The following is a 21,639-nucleotide window of genomic DNA, read 5'->3' on the forward strand; positions in this document are numbered from 1 at the left end:
GCAGGGTGACAGGGCAGAGGGTGGAGGTGATTCAGCCCCCATTTTAGAGTTACACATTCTATCTTTTTATATCTCCAATCTGATGCCCTACGCCCGTTAAAATGGCAACCTCCTATGTAAACATGTCACACTGTCATTACATGCTCCCACCAACGATGGCGCTGCAGTGTTTTGACCAAATCAATTTTTCTTTCCCACATAGAGAAGCCCTCAACTTCTGCTTTCTAAGGGAGCCCCTTGTATATCTGATAATGGGCCAAGTCATCCTGCACCTAAACAGCAGCTTGAAACTCCATTTATCCTGAGTTCACACCTAGTCAGCATTAATTAACTTCACAATTCCAGTGGTTTCCAGAAAGTAACACCCAACAGCAGGAACGTGTAATGGTACAAGTTGACAGAATGTGCATGCAGATGTAAGATTTTAAATATGTTGATGGTATATACAAGCAGGCCTCATGAGAATTTCCAGGGATGAGGGAGCTCAGTTATGAGCACAGATTGGAGAAACTGGGGCTCTTCTCCGAGAAGTAAAGATTAAACGGGGATTTGATAGAGGTGTTCAAAATCATGAGGGCTCTGGACAGAGTAGATAGCGAGAAATTGCTCCCATTGATGAGTGCGGCTCCAACAACACCGAAGAAGCTCGACACTAGCCTGGAACCAAGGAGTCCCACACCTACCCCTTAAATCATCACTTCCCCCCAATGCACAGTGGCAGCCGTGTGTACCATCTACAAGATGCACTGCAGCAACTCACCAAGGCTCCTTAGCACCTTCCAAACACGTGACCCTCGACCATCTAGAAGGACGAGGACAGCAGACACATGGGAACACCACCACCTGCAGGTTCCCCCCCGCCAAACCACTCATCACCCTGGCTTGGTACTATATTGGCCGTTCCTTTGCTGTCGCGGGGTCAAAATCCTGGAACTCCCTCCCTAACAGCACTCTGGGTGTTCCTACACCACAGGGACTGCAGCGGTTCAAGATGGCAGCTCACCGCCACCTTCTCAAGGGGCAGTTAGGGATGGGCAATAAATGCTGGGCCCAGCCAGCGACGCCCACATCCCAGGACAAGCTTAAAACAAAATGGCGGAAGGATGGGGAACCAGAGGACACCGATTTAAGACGATTGGCCACAGCATCCTTTACCGAGATTACTAACTAGCCCTGTCTTATTGCACACACTCGGTCTAAAATGGCCTGTTCCGTGTTTGGTTCCTCAGCATATTAGCCCAAAACTTCCATTCAGGATCGGACCCCCTATTTCTGACCTTGAGCAGACAAAGCTACTTGCCTCCCTCTGATTTATCAGGGCTGTTTTCAGATGGAGGATCCTGCAGAGCTTAGTCAGTGCAGCAAAACCTCGGAGGGAGCAGCGGAGAGAATCAGTGGCCCCTTTTTTATCGCACAGCTGCCGTACCCTGGTATGTGAAGAGCCTAAATGTCCCAGAGCTTCTTCGAAAAACCACAGAGAGAAGATAAGTGGGTAGGATGGTAGGTGAGGTCGGGGGATGGGTGTTTGTGAGCGATTGGGGTGTCAGTTGCTTAGTTAGCCATGCGTTAGACTAGGTTTTAATCTGTAAAATCTTTCCTGGGTAACTATCCAGGTAACTAAATCAGAACTGTCTGACGTGCCCATAATGCAACAAGATCCGGACAACATTCAGCGCTGATGCGGTGCGTGAATGTTACTTGACACTTAAGTGCCAGGCAATGACCATCTCCAACAGCAGAGAATCCAACCATCTCCCCATGACCTTCAATGGCATGACCATTGCTGAACTCCCTATCAACGTTCTGGGGGGTTACCATTGACCAGAAACTGAGCTGGACCAGCCACATTAATACTGTGCCTACAAGAGGAGGTCAGAGGCTGGGAATTCTGCGGCGAGTAACTCGCCCCCTTGACTCCCCAAAGCCTGTCCACCATCTACAAGGCACAAGTCAGGAGTGTGATGGAGTACTCGCCACTTGCCTGGATGAGTGCAGCTTCCACAACACTCCAGAAGCTTGGTATCATCCAGGACAAGGCAAGTCCGCTTGATTGGCACCCCAACCATAAACATTCACTCCCTCCACCACCGATGCACAGTAGCAGGAGTGTGTACCATCGACAAGATGCACAGCAGGAATTCACCAAGGCTCCTTCGACAGCACCTTCCACACCCGTGACCGCTAGCACCTGGAAGGACAAGGGCAGTCGATACATGGGAACACCACCACCTGGAAGTTCCCCTCAAAGTCACACACTTTCCCGACTTGGAACTATCATTCCTTCACTGTCGCTGGGTCAAAATCCTGAAACTCCCTTCCTAACAGCGCTGTGGGTGTACCTACACCACAGGGACTGCAGCGGTTCAAGAAGGCAGCTCATCACCACTTTCTCAAGGGCAATTAGCGATGGGCAATAAATGCCGGCCCAGCCAGCGATGCCCACATCCCGAGCTCAGAGCTGGAGACTTTCTCGAAGGGCACCCAGGAAGTTTGAACTATTGGCAATTCTCAGAGAGTCATTGTGTTGGGACTTCTGAGGGGTAATGTAGTATATCTTGGGCGGGGAGGAGGCGGCGGTGGGGGGGATGGGGTGGGTAATGTTGGTACGCCTGAACTCTGACTATCTGGAGACTGGAAGATCTGGGCCATTATTCTAGAAAACTCCCTAGAATACATTCCATGAAATTGTCCTTAAAGGTACTTTTGCTAATTTGACTTGTGTGGTTTGGCCAATTTAATTTGTCTCCATGAGGACTAAAGTCATAGAAACATAGAAACTAGGAGCAGGAGTAGGCCATTCGGCCCTTCGAGCCTGCTCCACCATTCATTATGATCATGGCTGATCATCCAACTCAATAGCCTGCTCCCGCTTTCTCCCCATATCCTTTGATCCCTTTCGCCCCAAGAGCTATATCTAACTCCTTCTTGAAAACATACAATGTTTTGGCCTCAACTACTTTCTGTGGTAGTGAATTCCACAGGCTCACCACTCACGGGGTGAAGAAATTTCTCCTCATCTCAGTCCTAAATGGCCTACCCCGTATCCTCAGACTGTGACCCCTGGTTCTAGACTCCCCCAGCATCGGGAACATTCTTCCTACATCTACCCTGTCTAGCCCTGTTAGAATTTTATAGGTTTCTATGAGATCCCCCCTCATTCTTCGGAACTCCAGCGAATATAATCCTAACTGACTCAATCCCTCCTCATATGTCAGTCCCGCCATCCCAGGAATCAGTCTGGTAAACCTTCGCTGCACTCCCTCTATAGCAAGGACATCCTTCCTCAGATAAGGAGACCAAAACTGCACACAATATTCCAGGTGTGGTCTCACCAAGGCCCTTTATAATTGCAGCAAGACATCTCTGCTTCTGTACTCGAATCCTCTGGCTATGAAGGCCAACATACCATTTGCCTTCTTTACTGCCTGCTGCACCTGCATGCTTACCTTCAGCGACTGGTACATGAGGACACCCAGGTCTCGTTGCACATTCCCCTCTCTCAATTTATAGCCATTCAGATAATAATCTGCCTTCCTGTTTTTGCTACCAAAGTGGATAACCTCACATTTATTCACATTATATTGCATCTGCCATGCATTTGCCCACTCAGCTTGTCCAAATCACACTGAAACATCTCTGCATCCTCCTCACAGCTCACCCTCCCACCCAGCTTTGTGTCATCTGCAAATTTGGAGATATTACATTTAGCTCCTTCATCTAAATCATTAATATGTATTGTGAATAGCTGGGCTCACAGCACCGGTCCCTGCGGTACCCCACTAGTCACTACCTGCCATTCGGAAAAAGACACGTTTATTCCTGCTCTTTGTTTCCTGTCTGCCAACCAATTTTCTATCCATCTCAATACACTACCCCCAATCCCATGTGCTTTAATTTTACACGCTAATCTCTTATGTGGGACTTTGTCAAAAGCCTTCTGAAAGTCCAAATAAACCACATCCACTGGCTCCCCCTCAAAAACTCTATTAGTTACATTCTTGAAAAATTCCAGTAGATTTGTCAAGCATGGTTTCCCTTTTGAAAATCCATGCTGACTCTGTCCGATTCTGCCACTGTTTTCCAAGTGCTCAGCTATTAAATCTTTTATAATGGACTCTAGAATTTTTCCCACTACCGACGCCAGGCAGACTGGTCTATAATTCCCTGTTTTCTCTCTACCTCTCTTTTTAAATAGTGGGGTTACATTAGCTACCCTCCAATCTGTAGGAACTGTTCCAGAGTCTATAGAATCTCGGAAGATGACCACTATTTCTAGGGCCACTTCCTTGAGTACTCTGGGATGTAGATTGTCAGGCCCTGGGGATTTATCGGCCTTCAATCCCATCAATTTCTCCAACACCATTTCCCTACCAATACTGATTTCTTTCAGTTCCTCCCTCTCACTAAACCCTGTGTTCCCCAACATTTCTGGTCTGTTATTTGTGTCCTCCTTTGTGATGACACAACCAAAGTGTGTATTTAGTTGGTCAGCCATTTCTTTGTTCCCCATTATAAATTCCCCTGTTTCTGAGTGTAAGGAACCTACATTTGTCTCCACCAATCTTTTTCTCTTCACATACCTATAGAAACTTTTACAGTCAGTTTTTTTGTTCCCCACAAGCTTACTCTCGCACTCTGTTTTCCCCTTCTTAATCAATCCCTTGGCCCTCCTTTGCTGAATTCTAAACTGCTCCCAATCCTCAGGTCTGTTGTTTTTTCTGGCCAATTTGTATGACTCTTCCTTGGATCTAATACTATCTCTAATTTCCCTTGGAGGCCATGGTTTGGCCACCTTTCCTAATTTACTTTTGCGCCAGACAGGAATAAACAATTGTTGCAGTTCACCCATGCGCTCTATGAACGTTTGCCATTGCCTATCCACCATCATCCCTTTAAGTAAAGTTTCCCAATCCATCATAGCCAACTCGCACCTCATACCATCCTAGTTTCCTTTATTAAGATTCAGGACCCTAGTCTCAGAATCAACTACGTCACTCTCCATCTTGATGAAGAATTCTATCATATTATGGTTGCTCATCCCCAAGGGGCCTCGCACAACTAGATTGCCAATTATTCCTTTCTCATTAAATAATACCCAGTCGAGGATGGCCTGTTCTCTAGTTGGTTCCTCAACATATTGGTCCAGAAAACTATCCCGTATACACTCCAGGAACCCCTCCTCTACGGTGTTGTTACTAATTTGATTTGCCCAATCTATATGCAGATTAAAGTCACCCATAATTACAGATGTTCCTTTATTGCATGCGTCTTTAATTTCCTGTTTAATGCCATTCCCAACATCATCACTACAGTTTGGGGGTCTATATACAACCCCCCACTTATGTTTTTTGCCCCTTAGTGTTTCTCAGCTCTACCCATGCAGATTCCACATCGTCGGAGCTAATATATTTCCTCACTATTGCGTTAATTTCCTCTTTAACCAGGAACCAGTCTCCCCGAATTATTGCAGTTCTCTGACACACTTCCTCTAATTCTCTAATTTAAACTGCCCAACACCATGATTACCGTGAGGGACCGAGAAACTGCCCCCCCCCCCCAACTCCCCCCCGGCTAATCTTTTCCATCCCTTGTTGTTTCTTAGCTCCTTTCATGCTGATTCAATATCCTCATTCTCCAGATTCCCAGTTGCCTTTACCTCATCGTTTCTCATCCGGGCCACTCGATCCCCTTTTCCGAAGGGTGAAAAATCCCGGGATTTTTAACTTCTGCAGCCGCCTCTCAGTCATGGTGACGAGGTCAAACCCGTTTACCGCTGTTTGTGCCCTTAATTCGCCTTAAGTTTTTTTTTCCTTCATTCTTCCATGGCCCATCATTGGCGGTAAACCCTTTGAGCTGAGTGGCTCACTCGGCCATTTCAGAGGGGCACTTAAGAGTCAACCACGTTGCTGTGGGCCTGGAGTCACACGTAGGCCCAGACCGGTTAAGGACGGCAGATTTCCTTCCCTAAACAGGGCGGTGGGGGGGGTCAGCGCCAGTGAACCAGATGGGGTTTTTACAACAATCGTGGCCACTGTTACCCAGACTAGCTTTTATATTCCACATTTTATTGATTGGGTTTAAAACTCCACCAGCTGATTTGAACCCATGTCCCCAGAGCATTAGCCTGGGCCTCTGGATTACTAGCCCAGTGGACCTTACCACTTGGCCGCCGTCTCCCACTCAATAAATGTGTTCAGGTGTAACATGTTCAATTTTAACTTATCACTATTATCCCTTTCGTCTCAGTATCAAGGTTATCGGGGGTGGGCGGGAATGTGGGGTTGAGGTTAAATTCAAATCAGCCATGATCTTATTGAACGACTGAGCAGGCTCGAGGGGCCGAGTGGCCTCCTGCTGCTCCTAATTCGTACGTTCGTAGTCACCGATGCCCTATTAGCGTTATTGCACTCTCTGTCCCTCTCTGACACAACCTGCTTGATTTGATCCATATCTGCCCCATAACCTTGACTTTACTTTTCAGACTGAAAGATTTCTCCTTTCCCAAACGCTTCCTCCCAGGGGTTTAAAGTCCGACTTCCCAGCCTTCGATTCACCAGGTTCCAGTCTGGTTTAAGTGGAGTCTGTCCCAATGGAGCAGCTTCCTCTTGCTCCAGTACTGGTGTCGGCGCCCCACGATTTGAAACTCCTGCCTCCCACGCCACTCTTTTCAACCATGCGTTTAAACCAGGAGTCGGTTCGCCCCTGTGCCTGTTCGCCTGTGGCGCGGGTAGTAATCGAGAGATTATTACCTTTTTAAATTTGTACCCGAGCCCCTCGAGCTCCCTCAGCGGAATCCCATTCTCTGTTCTCCCGATGTCGTTGGTCTGAGATGAGGAGAAATTTCTTCACCCAGAGAGTGGTGAGTCTGGAATTTGTTACCACAGAAAGTAGTTGAGACTAAAACATTGTATGCATTCAAGAAGGAGTTGGATATAGCTCTTGGGGCGAAAGGGATCAAAGGGTATGGGGAGAAAGCGGGAGCAGGCTATTGAGTTGGATGATCAGCCATGATCATAATGAATGGCGGAGCAGGCTCGAAGGGCCGAATGGCCTACTCCTGCTCCTAGTTTCTATGTTTCTGTGTCCCTACGTGGGCCACAACAACTGGATCGGCCCCCCACCCCCCCCTCCTCAGAGTTCCTGTCCAACCACGAGGAGATGTCTTTAGCCCTGGCACCGGGCAGGAAATGGAGCATTCAGGACTCCGAGGAGAGCTGCCAACTGTGATTAAGTGTATTCCCGGGGGTTTTATCACCTGACTTGCCCCCATGCTCCAGCCATTAGTCGGCCGACACAACTGTCCTTGTGACGCCCTGCCTCCCTCCGCCAATTGGAAAGCAAGAAGACTCATGACCCAATTGGATGATGCTTGACGGCCTTTTTTTTTTTTGCCGCCATTTTCAATAGTTTCATATCTGGTAAAGAGAAATAGTCAAAGAAAATGGCAAAAGTAACTACCCTTTTTTATTTAAAGCCCCGCTGATTTTTCTCCAGGATTGCACCCAGCGGTGTCTTGGAGATTGACCTTCAATGGCTGGAGACTCCAGGCCAGTCCTGGAGGGTTGGCAACCCTGGCTCCTTGTTGTTGCTACTGAGAATAGCGTGTGCCCCCCCTCGCACATTCCTCATTGTTGCCCCACTCCTGTGTCGCAGTGGCATGGTCCGTTTGCCCCTCCTCACTGCAGTCTTTGTCCTCAGTCACTTTGTGTCTGTTGGACAATGGCAAAAGCAGCCTAGACAGGGTAGATGCAGGAAGGATGTTCCCGATGCTGGGGGAGTCCAGAACCAGGGGGTCACAGTCTGGAGGATATGGGGTAGACCATTCAAGACTGGGATGAGGAGAAATTTCTTCACCCAGAGAGTGGTGAGCCTGTGGAATTCACTACCACAGAAAGTAGTTGAGGCCAAAACATTGTATGTTTTCAAGAAGGAGTTAGATATAGCTCTTGGGGGCGAAAGGGATCGAAGGATATGGGGAGAAAGCGGGAGCAGGTTATTGAGTTGGATGATCAGCCATGATCATAATGAAGGGCGGAGCAAGCTCTAAGGGCCGAATGGCCTACTCCTGCTCCTAGTTTCTATGTTTCAATGTTTCTAATGCATCTGATGCCCCCTTAGCTGCCTGAACTATACTCATATACCCCTGTGCCTGACCACTAAGCAAACTTGAACTTCTCCCTAACCTAAGGGGGTATGACTACCTCCTGGCTCAAAATTTCGAGGTTTTTTTAAAAACAAAATTATTTCATTGGGATGTGAGGGTCGCTGGCTGGGCCAGCATTTATTGCCCATCCCTAATTGCCCTTGAAAAGGTGGTGGCGAGCTGCCTTCTTGAACCGCTGCAGCCCATCTGGCCTAGGTCCACAGTACTGTTAGGAAGTGAGTTTCAGGATTTTGACCCAGCAACAGTGAAGGAACGATGATTTAGTTCCAAGTCAGGATGGTGAGTGGCTTGGAGGGGAACTTGCAGGTGGTGGTGTTCCCATGTGTCTGCTGCCCTTGCCCTTCTAGATGGTAGAGGTTGTGGGTTTGGAAGGTGCTCTCAAAGGAGCCTTGGTGAGTTGCTGCAGAGCATCTTGTAGATGGTACACACTGTGCGTCAGTGTTAGAGGGAGTGAATGTTTATCAAGCAGGCTGCTTTGACTTGGATAGTACCAAGTTTCTTGAATGTAATTGGATTCACACTCATCCAGGCAAGTGGGGAGTATTCCATTATACTCTTGACTTGTGCCTTGTCGATGGTTGACAGGCTTTAGGGAGTCAGGAGGTGAGTTACTTGCTGCAGAATTCCCAACCTCTGACCTGCTCTTGTAGCCACAGTATTCATATGGCTAGTCCAGTTCAGTTTCTGGTCAATGTTAATCCCCAGGATATTGATAGTGGGGGATTCAGCAATGGTAACGCTGTTGAACATCAAGGGGAGATGGTTGGATTCTCTCTTGTTGGAGATGGTCATTGCCTGGCACTTGAGTGACGCAAATGTTACTTGCGTAATGTAGTGTATGGCAATCTTAAGATTATATTTTGAAATCCTTCAGCATCTGTTGTATCTCCTGATTTAATTCCCCTCAACTTCGGCTAGAGGGAGCCAGACACAAAGAACAGTGACTGGGTTTCCTGAATCCAAGTTAAACCTCAGCTACAGGAGTGAAATCAACAAGAACTGTAGACTTGTTTACAACTTGATTTTAGCAAGATTGTAATTTTCCTGGAAAGGGTCGGGATGAAACTCGTCAGTAAAGATTCCCTCACCACGAGGGAACAGGAGCCGGGTTCCCAAGCCTTAGACACAGAAGATTAAACGAGGTAATTTAAGATTTAAGTGCGCGCAAATTTATTCTCATGAACCATTTTTTGGTTAAGTGGAAAGCACAAATCGCAAAACTAGGTAATCCAGCAAAAGACAAGGTTCTGATTCCTACAAGATTGATTGAAGTATACAAGATCCTGAACGGCCTTGATAAGGTGGATATGGAAAGGATGTTTCCTCTTGTGGGTGAGTCCAGAATTAGGGGGCACTGTTTTAAAATTAGGGGTTGCTCTTTGAGTCATAGGGTCATAGAGGTCTACAGCACAGGAAAAGGCCCTTCGGCCCATCAAGTCTGCGCCGGTCAAACAAGTACCTAACTATTCTAATCCCATTTTCCAGCACTAGGCCCATAGCCTTGGATGTCATGGCATCGCAAGTGCACATCCAAATACTTCTTAAATGTTATGAGGGTTTCTGCCTCTACCACCCTATCAGGCAGTGAGTTCCAGATTCCCACCACCCTCTGGGTGAAAGAATTCTTCCTCACATCCCCTCTAAACCTCCTGCCCCTTACCTTAAATCTATCCCCCCTGGTTATTGATCCCTCCACCAAGGGGATAAGTTCCTTCCTGTCTACCCTATCTATGCCCCTCATAATTTTATACACCTCAATCATGTCCCCCCTCAATCTCCTCTGCTCCAGGGAAAATAACCCCCGTCTATCCAATCTCTCCTCATAACTAAAACTCTCTAGCCCAGGCAACATCCTAGTAAATCTCCTCTGCACTCTCTCTAGTGCAATCACATCCTTCCTATAATGCGGATCCCAAAACTGCACGCAATACTCTAGCTGTGGCCTAACCAGCGTTTTATACAGTTCCAGCATAACCTCCCTGCTCTTATATTCTGTGCCTCGGCTAATAAAGGCAAGTATCCCATATGCCTTCTTAACCACCTTACCTACCTGTCCCACTACCTTACGGGACTGGTGGACATGCACACCAAGGTCCCTCTGATTCTCAGTACTTCCCAGGGTCCTACCATTCGTCGTGTATTCCCTTGTCTTGTTTGCCCTGCCCAAATGGATCACCTCACACTTATCCGGATTAAATTCCATTTGCCATTGATCAGCCCATCCGACCAGCCCGTTTATATTCTCCTGTATTCTAAGGCTATCCTCCTCACTATTTACCACCCCACCAATTTTCGTGTCATCTGCGAACTTACTGATCAACCCTCCTACATTCAAGTCTAAATCGTTTATATATACCACAAACAACAAGGGACCCAACACCGATCCCTGTGGAACCCCACTGGACACAGGTATCCAGTCACAAAAACACCCCTCGACCATCACCCTCTGCTTCCTGCCACTCAGCAAATTCTGGATCCAATTTGCCAAATTGCCTTGGATCCCATGGGCTCTTATCTTCGTTATCAGTCTCCCATGCAGGACCTTATCAAAAGCCTTGCTGAAGTTCAAGTAGACTACGCCAAATGCATTGCCCTCATCTACACACCTGGTCACCTCTTCGAAAAATTCAATCAAATTGGTCAGACATGACCTCCCCTTAACAAAACCATGCTGACTGTCCTTGATTAATCCCTGCCTCTCCAAGTGTAGGTTAATTCTGTCCCTCAGAATTGCGTCCAATAGTTTCCCCACCACTGAGGTTAGACTGACTGGCCTGTAGTTCCCTAGTTTATCCCTTCCTTCTTGAATAATGGTACCACATTGGCTGTCCTCCAGTACTCTAGCATCTCTCCTGTGGCCAGAGAGGCATTGAAAATTATTGCCAGTGCCCCTGCTATCTCCTCCCTTGCCTCACTCAACAGCCTGGGATACATTTCATCCGGGCCTGGAGATTTATCTACTTTTAAGCCTGCCAGACCACTTAGAACCTCCTCCCTTTCTATGCTAATTTCTTTAATTATATCGCAGTCCTTCTGCCTGATTTCCATACCCATGTCGTCCCTCTCACTTGTGAACACCGACACAAAGTATTCATTTAGAACCCTACCTACGTCTTCCGTCTCCACACACAAATTACCACTACGGTCCTTAATGGGCCCTACTCCCTCCCTAGTTATCCCCTTACTCTTAATGTTCTTGTAAAATAACTTTAGATTTTCCTTTATTTTACCTGGCAATGTTTTTTCATGCCCCCCTTTTGCTCTCCTAATTTCCTTTTTAAGTTCTCCCCTACACATTCTATACTCCTCTAGGGCCTGTGCTGTTTTGAGCCCTGGGTATCTACCACAAGCCTCCCTTTTTCTCTTTATCCAATCCTGTATATCCCTCGACATCCAGGGTTCCCTGGATTTGTTGGTCCCACCCTTTGCCTTCACTGGAATAAGTTGGCCCTGTACTCTCCCTATTTCCTTCTTGAACGAGTCCCACTGCTCTGACACACATTTACCTAAAAGTAGCTGCTCCCAGTCCACTCTGGCCAAATCATATCTGATCTTATTAAAATCGGCCTTCCCCCAATTTAGAACTCTGATTTCTGGCCCATCCTTGTCCTTTTCCATAACAACTTTGAATCTAACGGAGTTATGATCACTATCTGCAAAATGCCCCCTCACTGATACCTCTACCACTTGCCCGGCTTCATTCCCTAAAATTAAGTCCAGGACCGTCCCCTCTCTTGTAGGTTCCTCTACGTACTGGCTTAAAAAGCTCTCCTGGATGCATTTTAAAAATTCCGCTCCCTCTAAACCTATCACACTATGACTAACCCGGTTAATGCTGGGAAAGTTGAAATTCCCCACTATTACTACCCTATTATTTTTACACTTCTCTGAAATTTGCCTACATATCTGCTCTTCTATTTCTCTCTGACTGTTTGGGGGCCTATAGTACACTCCCAGAAATGTGATTGCTCCTTTTTTGTTTTTCAGTTCTACCCATAAGGTTTCATTTGAGGAGCCTTCTAAGATGTCATCCCTCCTTACTGCTGTAATTGATTCCTTGATCAATATTGTGATACCCCCTCCCCTTTTACCTCCTTCCTTGTCCCGCCTGAAGACCCTATATCCTGGAATATTGAGCTGTCAATCCTGCCCCTCTCTCAACCATGTCTCTGTGACAGCAATGACATCATACTTCCATGTGTTAATTTGTGCCCTCAACTCATCTGCCTTATTCGTCAGACTCCTTGCATTAAAATAAATACCATCCAACCTTGCCAAACTCCCTTGTGCCTTAACTGGCCTATAATTTCTATGCCTTCCAGACACACTTGCTCTCTCTTCTAATTTTGGCTGTGCAGCTCCCCCTGCTGAACCTCCTCTCAGGATCCCATCCTCCTGCCAAGTTAGTTTAAACCCTCCCCAACATCTCTAGCAAACCTCCCTGCAAGGATGTTGGTCCCATTCCGGTTCAGGTGCAACCCTTCGCCTTGTACAGGTTCCACTGCCCCCAGAAATGGTCCCAATGTCCCAGAAATCTAAAGCCCTCCCTCCTGCACCATCTCTCCAGCCACGCATTCATCTGGACTAACCTCCTATTTCTATACTCACTAGCGCATGGCACCGGAAGTAATCCAGAGATTACTACCTTTGAGGTCCCGTTTTTTAATCTGTTTCCTAGCTCCCTAAATTCTGCTTGCGGGACCTCATCCCTCTTTCTACCTATGCCGTTGGTACCAATGTGTACCCCGATCTCTGTCTGTTTGCCCTCCCCCTTTAGAATGCCTTGCAGCTGTTCAGTGACTTCCCAGACTGCTTCACCATGGTGCTGACTGCAGGACACTCTTCCCAGACTGCTTCACCGCGATGCTGACTGCAGGACGCTCTTCCCAGACTGCTTCACCGCGGTGCTGACTGCAGGATACTCTTCCCAGACTGCTTCACCCCAACTAATTCACTTATTTACAACTAGATTTTACCTAGATTGTAATTTTCCTGAATTATAAGGGCCCGGGTGAAACTCCTCAGTAAGTACTCACGACGAGGGAACAGGAGTCCCTTTCCTTTAAGGAAGGAAATCTGCCGTCCTTACCCGATCTGGCCGACATGTGGCTCCAGACCCACAATAGCATGGCTGATTCTTAACTGTCCTCTGAAGTGGCCCAACAAGTTACTGAGCTGTCTGGGTGACTCGCTATCATCTTCTCAACAGCAATTAGTTATGAGAAGTACATACTGGCCTTACCAGTGATGGCCACATCCCATGGGTGTTATGATGTGGCAGGTGGTCATTGCCAGGCTGATCGAATCCCAAAGGGAAACTTGGCCAAGCTATCACAACGATTTGCGATTTGAATTTATTACAAGAAGGTATGTGTGCTGAAGTCAGAAGTCAAGATTTCACTACCACTTTTGGAGTATTTAAATATTAAATTAAAACATTTATTAACAGGAGAAATAAAACTTAAACACACAAGATTACAGCTACACAGTTAAATTTAGTCTTATAACATTTGTCAAAAGATTTCTACTTAGCTAGACTCCCAAATAAACACCCTTTTCCAGGCAACATTCCCGATAGATTCTTAATCTATTAAAAAATCCAGCAATTTAAAAAAAAATTCATTCATGGGATGTAGGCTTCGCTGGCTGTGCCAGCATTTATTGCCCATCCCTAGTTGCCCTTGAGAAGGTGATGGTGAGCTGCCTTCTTGAGTCGCTGCAGTCCCTGTGGTGTAGGTACACCCACAGTGCTGTTAGGGAGGGAGTTCCAGGATTTTGACCCAGCGACAGCGAAGGAACGGCCGATATATTTCCAAGTCAGGATGGTGAGTGACTTGGAGGGGAACTTGCAGGTGGTGATGTTCCCATTTATCTGCTGCTCTTGCCCTTCTAGATGGTAGAGGTCGTGGGTTTGGAAGGTGCTGTCGAAGGAGCCTTGGTGAATTCCTGCAGTGCATCTTGTAGATGGTACACACTGCTGCCACTGTGCGTAGGTGGTGGAGGGAGTGAATGTTTGTGGGTGGGGTGCCGATCAAGCGGGGCTGCTTTGTCCTGGACGGTGTCAAGTTTCTTGAGTGTTGTGGGAGCTGCACTCATCCAGGCAAGTGGGGAGTATTCCATCACGCTCCTGACTTGTGCCTTGTAGGTGGTGGACAGGCTTTGGGGAGTCAGGAGATGAGTTACTCGTCGCAGGATTCCTAGCCTCTGACCTGTTCTTGTAGCTACAGTATTTATATAGCTAGTCCAGTTCAGTTTCTGGTCAATGGTAACCCCCGGGATGTTGTTAGTGGGGGATCCAGTGATGGTACTGCCATTGAATATCAGGGGGCGATGATTGAGTTCTCTCTTGTTGGAGATGGTCATTGCCCGACACTTGTGTGACATGAATGTTACTTGCCATTTGTCAGCCCAATTATTACTGCAAGACACTTACTGTTACGATAAGGTAGGTTTTCACCAGCTTCTCTCTCCCTCTCACTCGATAATGGAAATCCAAGACTTGAAACAAATCCTTGCTTTCTGGATCAAACAAATACTCTAGGGTGGCTAAATGCTGCCTACTTTACCGGTCTGTCTTCACACAGCACATTCTTCAAGATCACATGGCCAAACACCTCATACAGCTTTCAATCTTTCTTTAAATATACTTTTTCCCTTTCATCTTTAAACCCATTGTTCTCAGCTTTCTTTTGAAAGTTACCTTTCCCAAAATATAAAAACCTTTCATGTTGTCTTTATGGCCACTACTTTCGGGAAAAATAAACGTAATAACTTTGTTTTATTCATTTCTGATCTTTGCCAGTTGTAAAACTTCCTTTGGTTTCCCTTTAAAATTCAACAGCTAAAAATTCAACTCCTCACTCATTTCCTAATGCAAGTTCCTATTCATGGATTTATGTGTATCCCATCTTAGCTTGTCCATCTCTGCTTCAAAATGCCTGCTTTTATACCTAACCCTTTGATGATTTAAACTTTGCAGTCTGACTGTCTTCAGTTTAATTAGATTAGACACACACACACACACACACACAGAACCCCCACAAGCCTGCTTCACAGTATCCCACAGTAACATTGGAAAAAATAATATTTTCCTTTACATGAGCAAATTTTAAAAATGATCCTTGCAGCTAGTGTCCCAGACTCCTCCATCACCGACAAGACAGTCCCACCAGAGGCGACGGCTCACAGTCATACTGTTAGGGAAGAGTGGTGCTGGAAGTCCTCAACATTGACTCCGGACCCATGAAGTCTCATGGCATCGGATCACACATGGTCACAGAAACCTCCTGCCGACTACCGTGTATTGCATCACCCACCCCCTCAGCTGATGAATCAGTGCTCCTCCATGTTGAACACCAACTGGAAGAAGCACTGAGGGTGGCAAGGGCACAAAATGTACACTGGGTGGGGGACTCCAATGTCCATGACCAAGAGTGGCTCAGCAGTGCCACTGCTGACCGAGCTGGCCAAGTCCTAAAGGACACAGCTGCTTGACTGGCTCTGCAGCAGGTGGGTGAGGGAACTGACGAGAGGGAAAAACCTACTTGACTTCGTCCTCATCAATCATCAATCTACCTGTCGTGCATGCATCTGTCCGTGACAGTATTGGCAGGAGGGAGTGTCCACCGCACAGCCTTTGTGGAGAAGAGGTCCCATCTTCACACCGAGGATAGCGTCCATTGCGTTGTGTGGCACTACCACCGTGCTAATTGGGATATATTCAGATCGGATCCAGCAATTCCAGACTGGGCAGCCGTGAGGCGCCGTGGGCCATCAGCGGCAGCAGAATTGCATGCAGGTAACCTCCTGGCCCGGCCTACCCCCCACTCTACCATTACCATCAAACATCCCTGCCAACGCGCTGCCATTTTCTTTGGCAGCCTCGAGCAAATCGAGCAGCAGGATAATGCAGATTCGGCACATGGGGCTGAAATTGCCAGCGGGGGGGGGGGCGGGGCCCGCTCGCCGACGTGTAAAATGACGCGGGGTGATGTCAGGCGGAACCCCCGACGTCACCCCGCCCCATTTAAATTTTCAGGAAGGCGGGAGCACAGCAAAATCAGCTGCGGGCCCACCGACCTGTCAATGGCCAATAGAGGGGATCAATGATACAATTAAAGGACCTGCCCGTCCAACCTTAAGGCTGGAGGGTCGGCCAGGAGCCCCGGCGGGGAATAGAAAAAACATGAAACCTCATCCAGCGACAGGATGAGGTTTCATGTAGGGTTTTAAAAAGTTTAATAAAGTTATTATGTAAATTATGAACATGTCCCATCTCGTGTGACATTGTGACATGAGGGGGACATGTTAGGGAATTTTTTTTTCTTCTATTTTTCATATTTTTCAAAGTGTCAGCGATCTCCCTGAGGCTGCACTTAGCCTCAGGGAGATGGGCGCTCTTTCGTGTGCATGCGTGAAAGAGCGCACTCTCGCTTTTGGGGGATTCCCCCCCCCCCACCCGCACAGGGAGCGCATAGCGCTTCCCGCCGGACATCACGCTGAGACGGGCCTTAATTGGCCCCGCCCGCCGGAGATTGGGTCGGGCCCGCCCACCCGACAGGCAGAAAACTCTGCCCTCGATCTGCAGCTGGAGTATGCTTGTTTTAGAAATAATGGCATGATAACAAACATTAAGTCACCTGTGACGACATTCAAACGTTAACTGAAGCATCGCTGTCACAAAAATGTTGACATGGCTTGAAAGGGAAGTGTGAGGATGATCAATGTTGAATTTGGCAAGGCAGGCACTGGAAAATAATGTGAAAGGAACGAAGTGTCAGAACAAAAATGCCACCCCCACCACCCCCCCCCGACCCCTGCCGGCCTAAAGATTCAATATAATAGCATCAAACACTACATTCAGCCAATTACCAGGCGTAAACACAGCAAGCCACTTGCCTTGGAGAGGGTGCGGAGGAGATTTACCAGAATAGCGGCACCAAGAACTTCAGTTCATGCGGAGAGACTGGAGAAGCCGGGGTTGTTCTCCTTAGAGCGGAGAAGGTTAAGGGGGAGATTTAATCGAGGAGTTAGAAACCACGAGGGGTTTTGATGGAGTAGACTGGGGTGGGGGGTGAGTCTTTTGCAGTGGCAGGAGGGTCGCTGGCCAGGGGACACAGATTTAAGATTAATTGGCAAAAAAGAAATTCAGCGGGGATTTTTGCGAGTTGCGGTGATCTGGAAGGCGCTGCCTGAAAGGGCGGCGGAAGCAGATTCAATAGGAATGTTCGAAAAGGGGAAATTGGATAAATACGTGAAGGGGGGAAAATTTTGCAGGGCTGTGGGGAAAGAGCAGAGGAGAGCGGGATTAATTGGATAGCTCTCTCAAAGAGCTAGCATGGGCACGATGGGCCGATTGGCTCCTCTCTGTGCCTGCCATTCTACGATTACTTGTTGAAACGACTTGTTGATGGGTGTTGCCAGGGGCCGGTGTAGCTTTCGGAAGCTGCAGGTTGTCCTTTGCAAACCTCCCTCAGCAGCGGAGCCCATGCCTGGGAGAGCAGCGTGTCCCTGGCTGAGATTGTCCCACTCGCCTGGGTCAGACAATGAACTCCACAACCTTGGCTCCTGGCCCCGCCATGACCCAGTGCTGCTTCGCTTGGCTGGGGTCAATGGGGACAGGCGTCCGGACTCCATTGGGAGTCAGTCTCTGTGTGGGGGTCGGGGGCTGATTACAGGGGTATGATAATCGTGGAAAGGAGACATTGACCCCCGAAGGTCACCTTCCATCAAACGATCCTTGTAAATGATGGGTGGCTTCCTCTTTAATCTTATAAACAATCGTTTTTATTATTCATTCGCGGGATGTGGGCGTCGCTGGCTGGGCCCAGCATTTATTGCCCATCCCTAGTTGCCCCTTGAGAAGGTGGGGGTGAGCCGCCTTCTTGAACCGCTGCAGTCCCTGTGGTGTAGGTACACCCACAGTGCTGTTAGGGGAGGGGGTTCCAGGATTTTGACCCAGCCACAGTGAAGTAACGGCCGATATATTTCCAAGTCAGGATGGTGTGTGGTTTGGAGGGGAACTTACAACTGGTGCTGTTCCCATGTGTCTGCTGCCCTTGTCCTTCTAGATTGTAGAGGTCGTGGGTTTGGAAGGTGCTGTCTAAGGAGGCTTGGTGAGTTGCTGCAGTGCATCTTGTAGATGGTACACACTGTGTGTTGGCGGTGGAGGTAGTGAATGCTCGTGCATGGGGTGCCAGTCAAGTGGGGCTGCTTTGAGATGGATGGTGTCAAGCTTCTTGAGTGTGGTGGGAGCTGCACTCATCCAGCTGGATAATGGTCTTGTGGATACAGTATGGAGCTTAGGGTAGGGGAGTCTGCTTGGTGAAACTAGCGCTACCAGAGAGCCAGTGTAGGCATGGTGGGCTGAAAGCCCTCCTTCTACGCAGTAGCATTTAATGATCCTATATCAGGAACTGCATTAAGGGCTGGAGGAGCTGTTGTATGCTCTCATCATATCTTAGATTCTTACAGCACCAAAGGAGATCGTTGCTGCTGGCTTTTTCAAAGACCGATACAATTTAATCCCACAGTCCAGCCTTTCCCCTCACATTGCAAATTGGTACTCTTCAAATCCATGTCCAATTGCCTTTTGGAAATCCCTCCTTCCCGATCGTGCCTTCCCGATCCTCCCATCCCTCTGGGTGAAGCAATTTCTCCCCATTTCCCTTCTCGTGTTTTGACAACTCATTTAAATCCACAGCCTCTGGTTGCCGACTTGCCAGAGGGAATAGTTTCTCTCTACTTGCTCGGTCGAGAGCCCCGATAGTTTTGAACACCTCTATCAAATCTCCCCCTCGATCCCAGCTTGTTTGAATCGGGCATTCAATAAGTGGGGTGAAATCTGGCACCTAGCTAGCAGAGACCAAGCAATATGTTTATATTGCTAATAAAAGTGGTATTATGAAAGGGGTTTTATTGTCAGAAGAGGCTCTAAGAGGCTAGTGATACAATGACAATTTACACTCAATGAGCTGTACTAGGTATAACTTCAGCAGTTTTCATGTGTGCAGAGCAGGGGGCAATGTAACATCGAAAGCTGTAAGCCTGCCACTGTGTCTGCAAGGAACCTCATTTTGAATTTGTAAGGTGAAAATGCTTTGCCGGGTGTCTGCTTAAAAGTCTATGGGATGCTGTTGCCCTAATAGAGATTAGTTTAGGAGTTTGTTAAAAGTTATGAAAGTAGTAGCCATGTATATGTGTTTAATGTGTTGTAACTTAATAAAATGTTTCATTTAGTTTAATATAAAACCTGTCGAGAGCTGCTGGTCTGATTCCTGAACTTAGAGTTGCATCTCAAACATGGCACTTAAAAATATAGGTTATGACAGTTGTTTAACGTTTCCCCCTGGAATTTTTAAATAACTCAGCCTTACCGAAAGGCTGAGTCATAACAACTGTCAGAGGGTCAGTGCTGAGGGAGTGCTGCACTGTCGAAGGGTCAGTACTGAGGGAGTGCTGCACTGTCGGAGGGTCAGTACTGAGGGAGTGCTGCACTGTCGGAGGGTCAGTACTGAAGGAGTGCTGCACTGTCGGAGGGTCAGTACTGAGGGAGTGCTGCACTGTCGGAGGGTCAGTGCTGAGGGAGTGCTGCACTGTCGGAGGATCAGTACTGAGGGAGTGCTGCACTGTCGGAGGGTCAGTGCTGAGGGAGTGCTGCACTGTCGGAGGGTCAGTGCTGAGGGAGTGCTGCACTGTCGGAGGGTCAGTGCTGAGGGAGTGCTGCACTGTCGGAGGGTCAGTGCTGAGGGAGTGCTGCACTGTCGGAGGGTCAGTACTGAGGGAGTGGTGCACTGTCAGAGGGTCAGTACTGAGGGAGTGCTGCACTGTCAGAGGGTCAGTACTGAAGGAACGCTACACTTTCGGAGGGTCAGTACTGAGGGAGTGCTGCACTGTCAGTGGGCCAGCACTGAGGGAGTGCTGCATTGTCGGAGGGTCAATATTGAGGGAATGCTGCACTGTTCAAGGGTCAGTACTGAGAGAGTGCTGCACTGTCTGAGGGAGACTATTGAGGAAGTGCTGCACTGTCGGAGGGTCGTGATTGAGGGAGTGCTACATTGTTGGCGGTTCAGTACTGAGGGAGTGCTGCACTGTCGGAGGTCAGTGCTGAGGAAGTGCTGCACTGTCGGAGGGCCAATAGTGAGGGACCACTGCACTGTTGAGGGTCAGTACTAAGAGAGCACTGCACTATTGGAGGGTCAGTACTGAAGGAGTGCTGCAGTGTCGGAAGGTCAGAACTGAGGGAGTGCTGCAGTGTCGGAGGGTCAGAACTGAGGGAGTGCTGCACTGTCGGAGGGTCAGTAGTGAGGGAGTGCTGCAATGTCGGAGGGTCAGAACTGAGGGAGTGCTGCATTGTTGGAGGGTCAGTAGTGAGGGAGTGCTGCAATGTCGGAGGGCCAATACTGAGGGAGTGCTACCTTGTTGGAGGGACAGTACTGAGGGAGTGCTGCACTGTCAGAGGGTCAGTACTGAGGGAGCAGTGCACTGTTGGAGGTTCAGTGCTGAGGGAGCACTGCACTGTTGGAGGGTCAGTACTGAGGAAGTGCCGCACTGTCGGAGGGTCAATACTGAAGGAGTGCTGCACTGTCGGAGGGTCAGTACTGAGGAAGCAGTGCACTCTTGGAGGGTCAGTACTGAGGGAGTGCTACATTGTTGGAGGCTGCTGAGTTTGTGACATTATAGAACAAAGAAAAGTACAGCACAGGAACAGGCCCTTCAGCCCTCCAAGCCTGCGCCGATCATATTGCCTGACAAACTAAAACACTTTGCACTTCCGGGGTCCGTATCCCTCTATTCCCATCCTATTCATGTATTTGTCAACCTGCCTCTTAAACACCACTATCGTACCTGCTTCCACCACCTCCTCTGGCAACGAATTCCAGACACTCACTACCCTCTGCGTAAAAAACTTGCCCTGCACGTCTCCTCTATAGTTTTCTCCTCTCACCTTAAATCTATGTCCCCTAGTAATTGACTCTTCCACCCTGGGGAAAAGCTTCTGACTATCTACTCTGTCCATGCCACTCATAATTTTGTAAACTTCTATCAAGTCCCCCTCAATCTCCGTCGCTCTAGTGAGAACAATCCGAGTTTCTCCAACCTCTCCTCATAGCTACATGTTATGACAGTGACCCCTCTTCAAAAGGACTTCAGTGACTGTAGAGCTCCCTGGCATGTACTGAGCTGGTGAAAGGTGCTATGGAAATGCTCAAATTTATTGCTTTCGAGAGTCACCTGCAGTAGGGCTTGCAGGGTGAATATTTCCTTTCTGACGGAGTCTGACTCCAGCCCTAACACAGTCTGAATAACCGAGGAGAAAGGGGAATCTTACCTGGAAACCTCCAGTTCTGATACTTCCTGTCAGTGTTTCCAAACTTCTGCTAACTGCAGTTTGAACTGTATCCACAGAGTGTCCCCATTATCACAGTTTGTGGGCCTGTTCACATTGCTCGACAGAAGAATGTACACAGAACACT

Source organism: Cetorhinus maximus, chromosome 31 (assembly GCF_964194155.1).
Source record: "Cetorhinus maximus chromosome 31, sCetMax3.hap1.1, whole genome shotgun sequence".
Taxonomy (NCBI): Eukaryota; Metazoa; Chordata; class Chondrichthyes; order Lamniformes; family Cetorhinidae; genus Cetorhinus; species Cetorhinus maximus.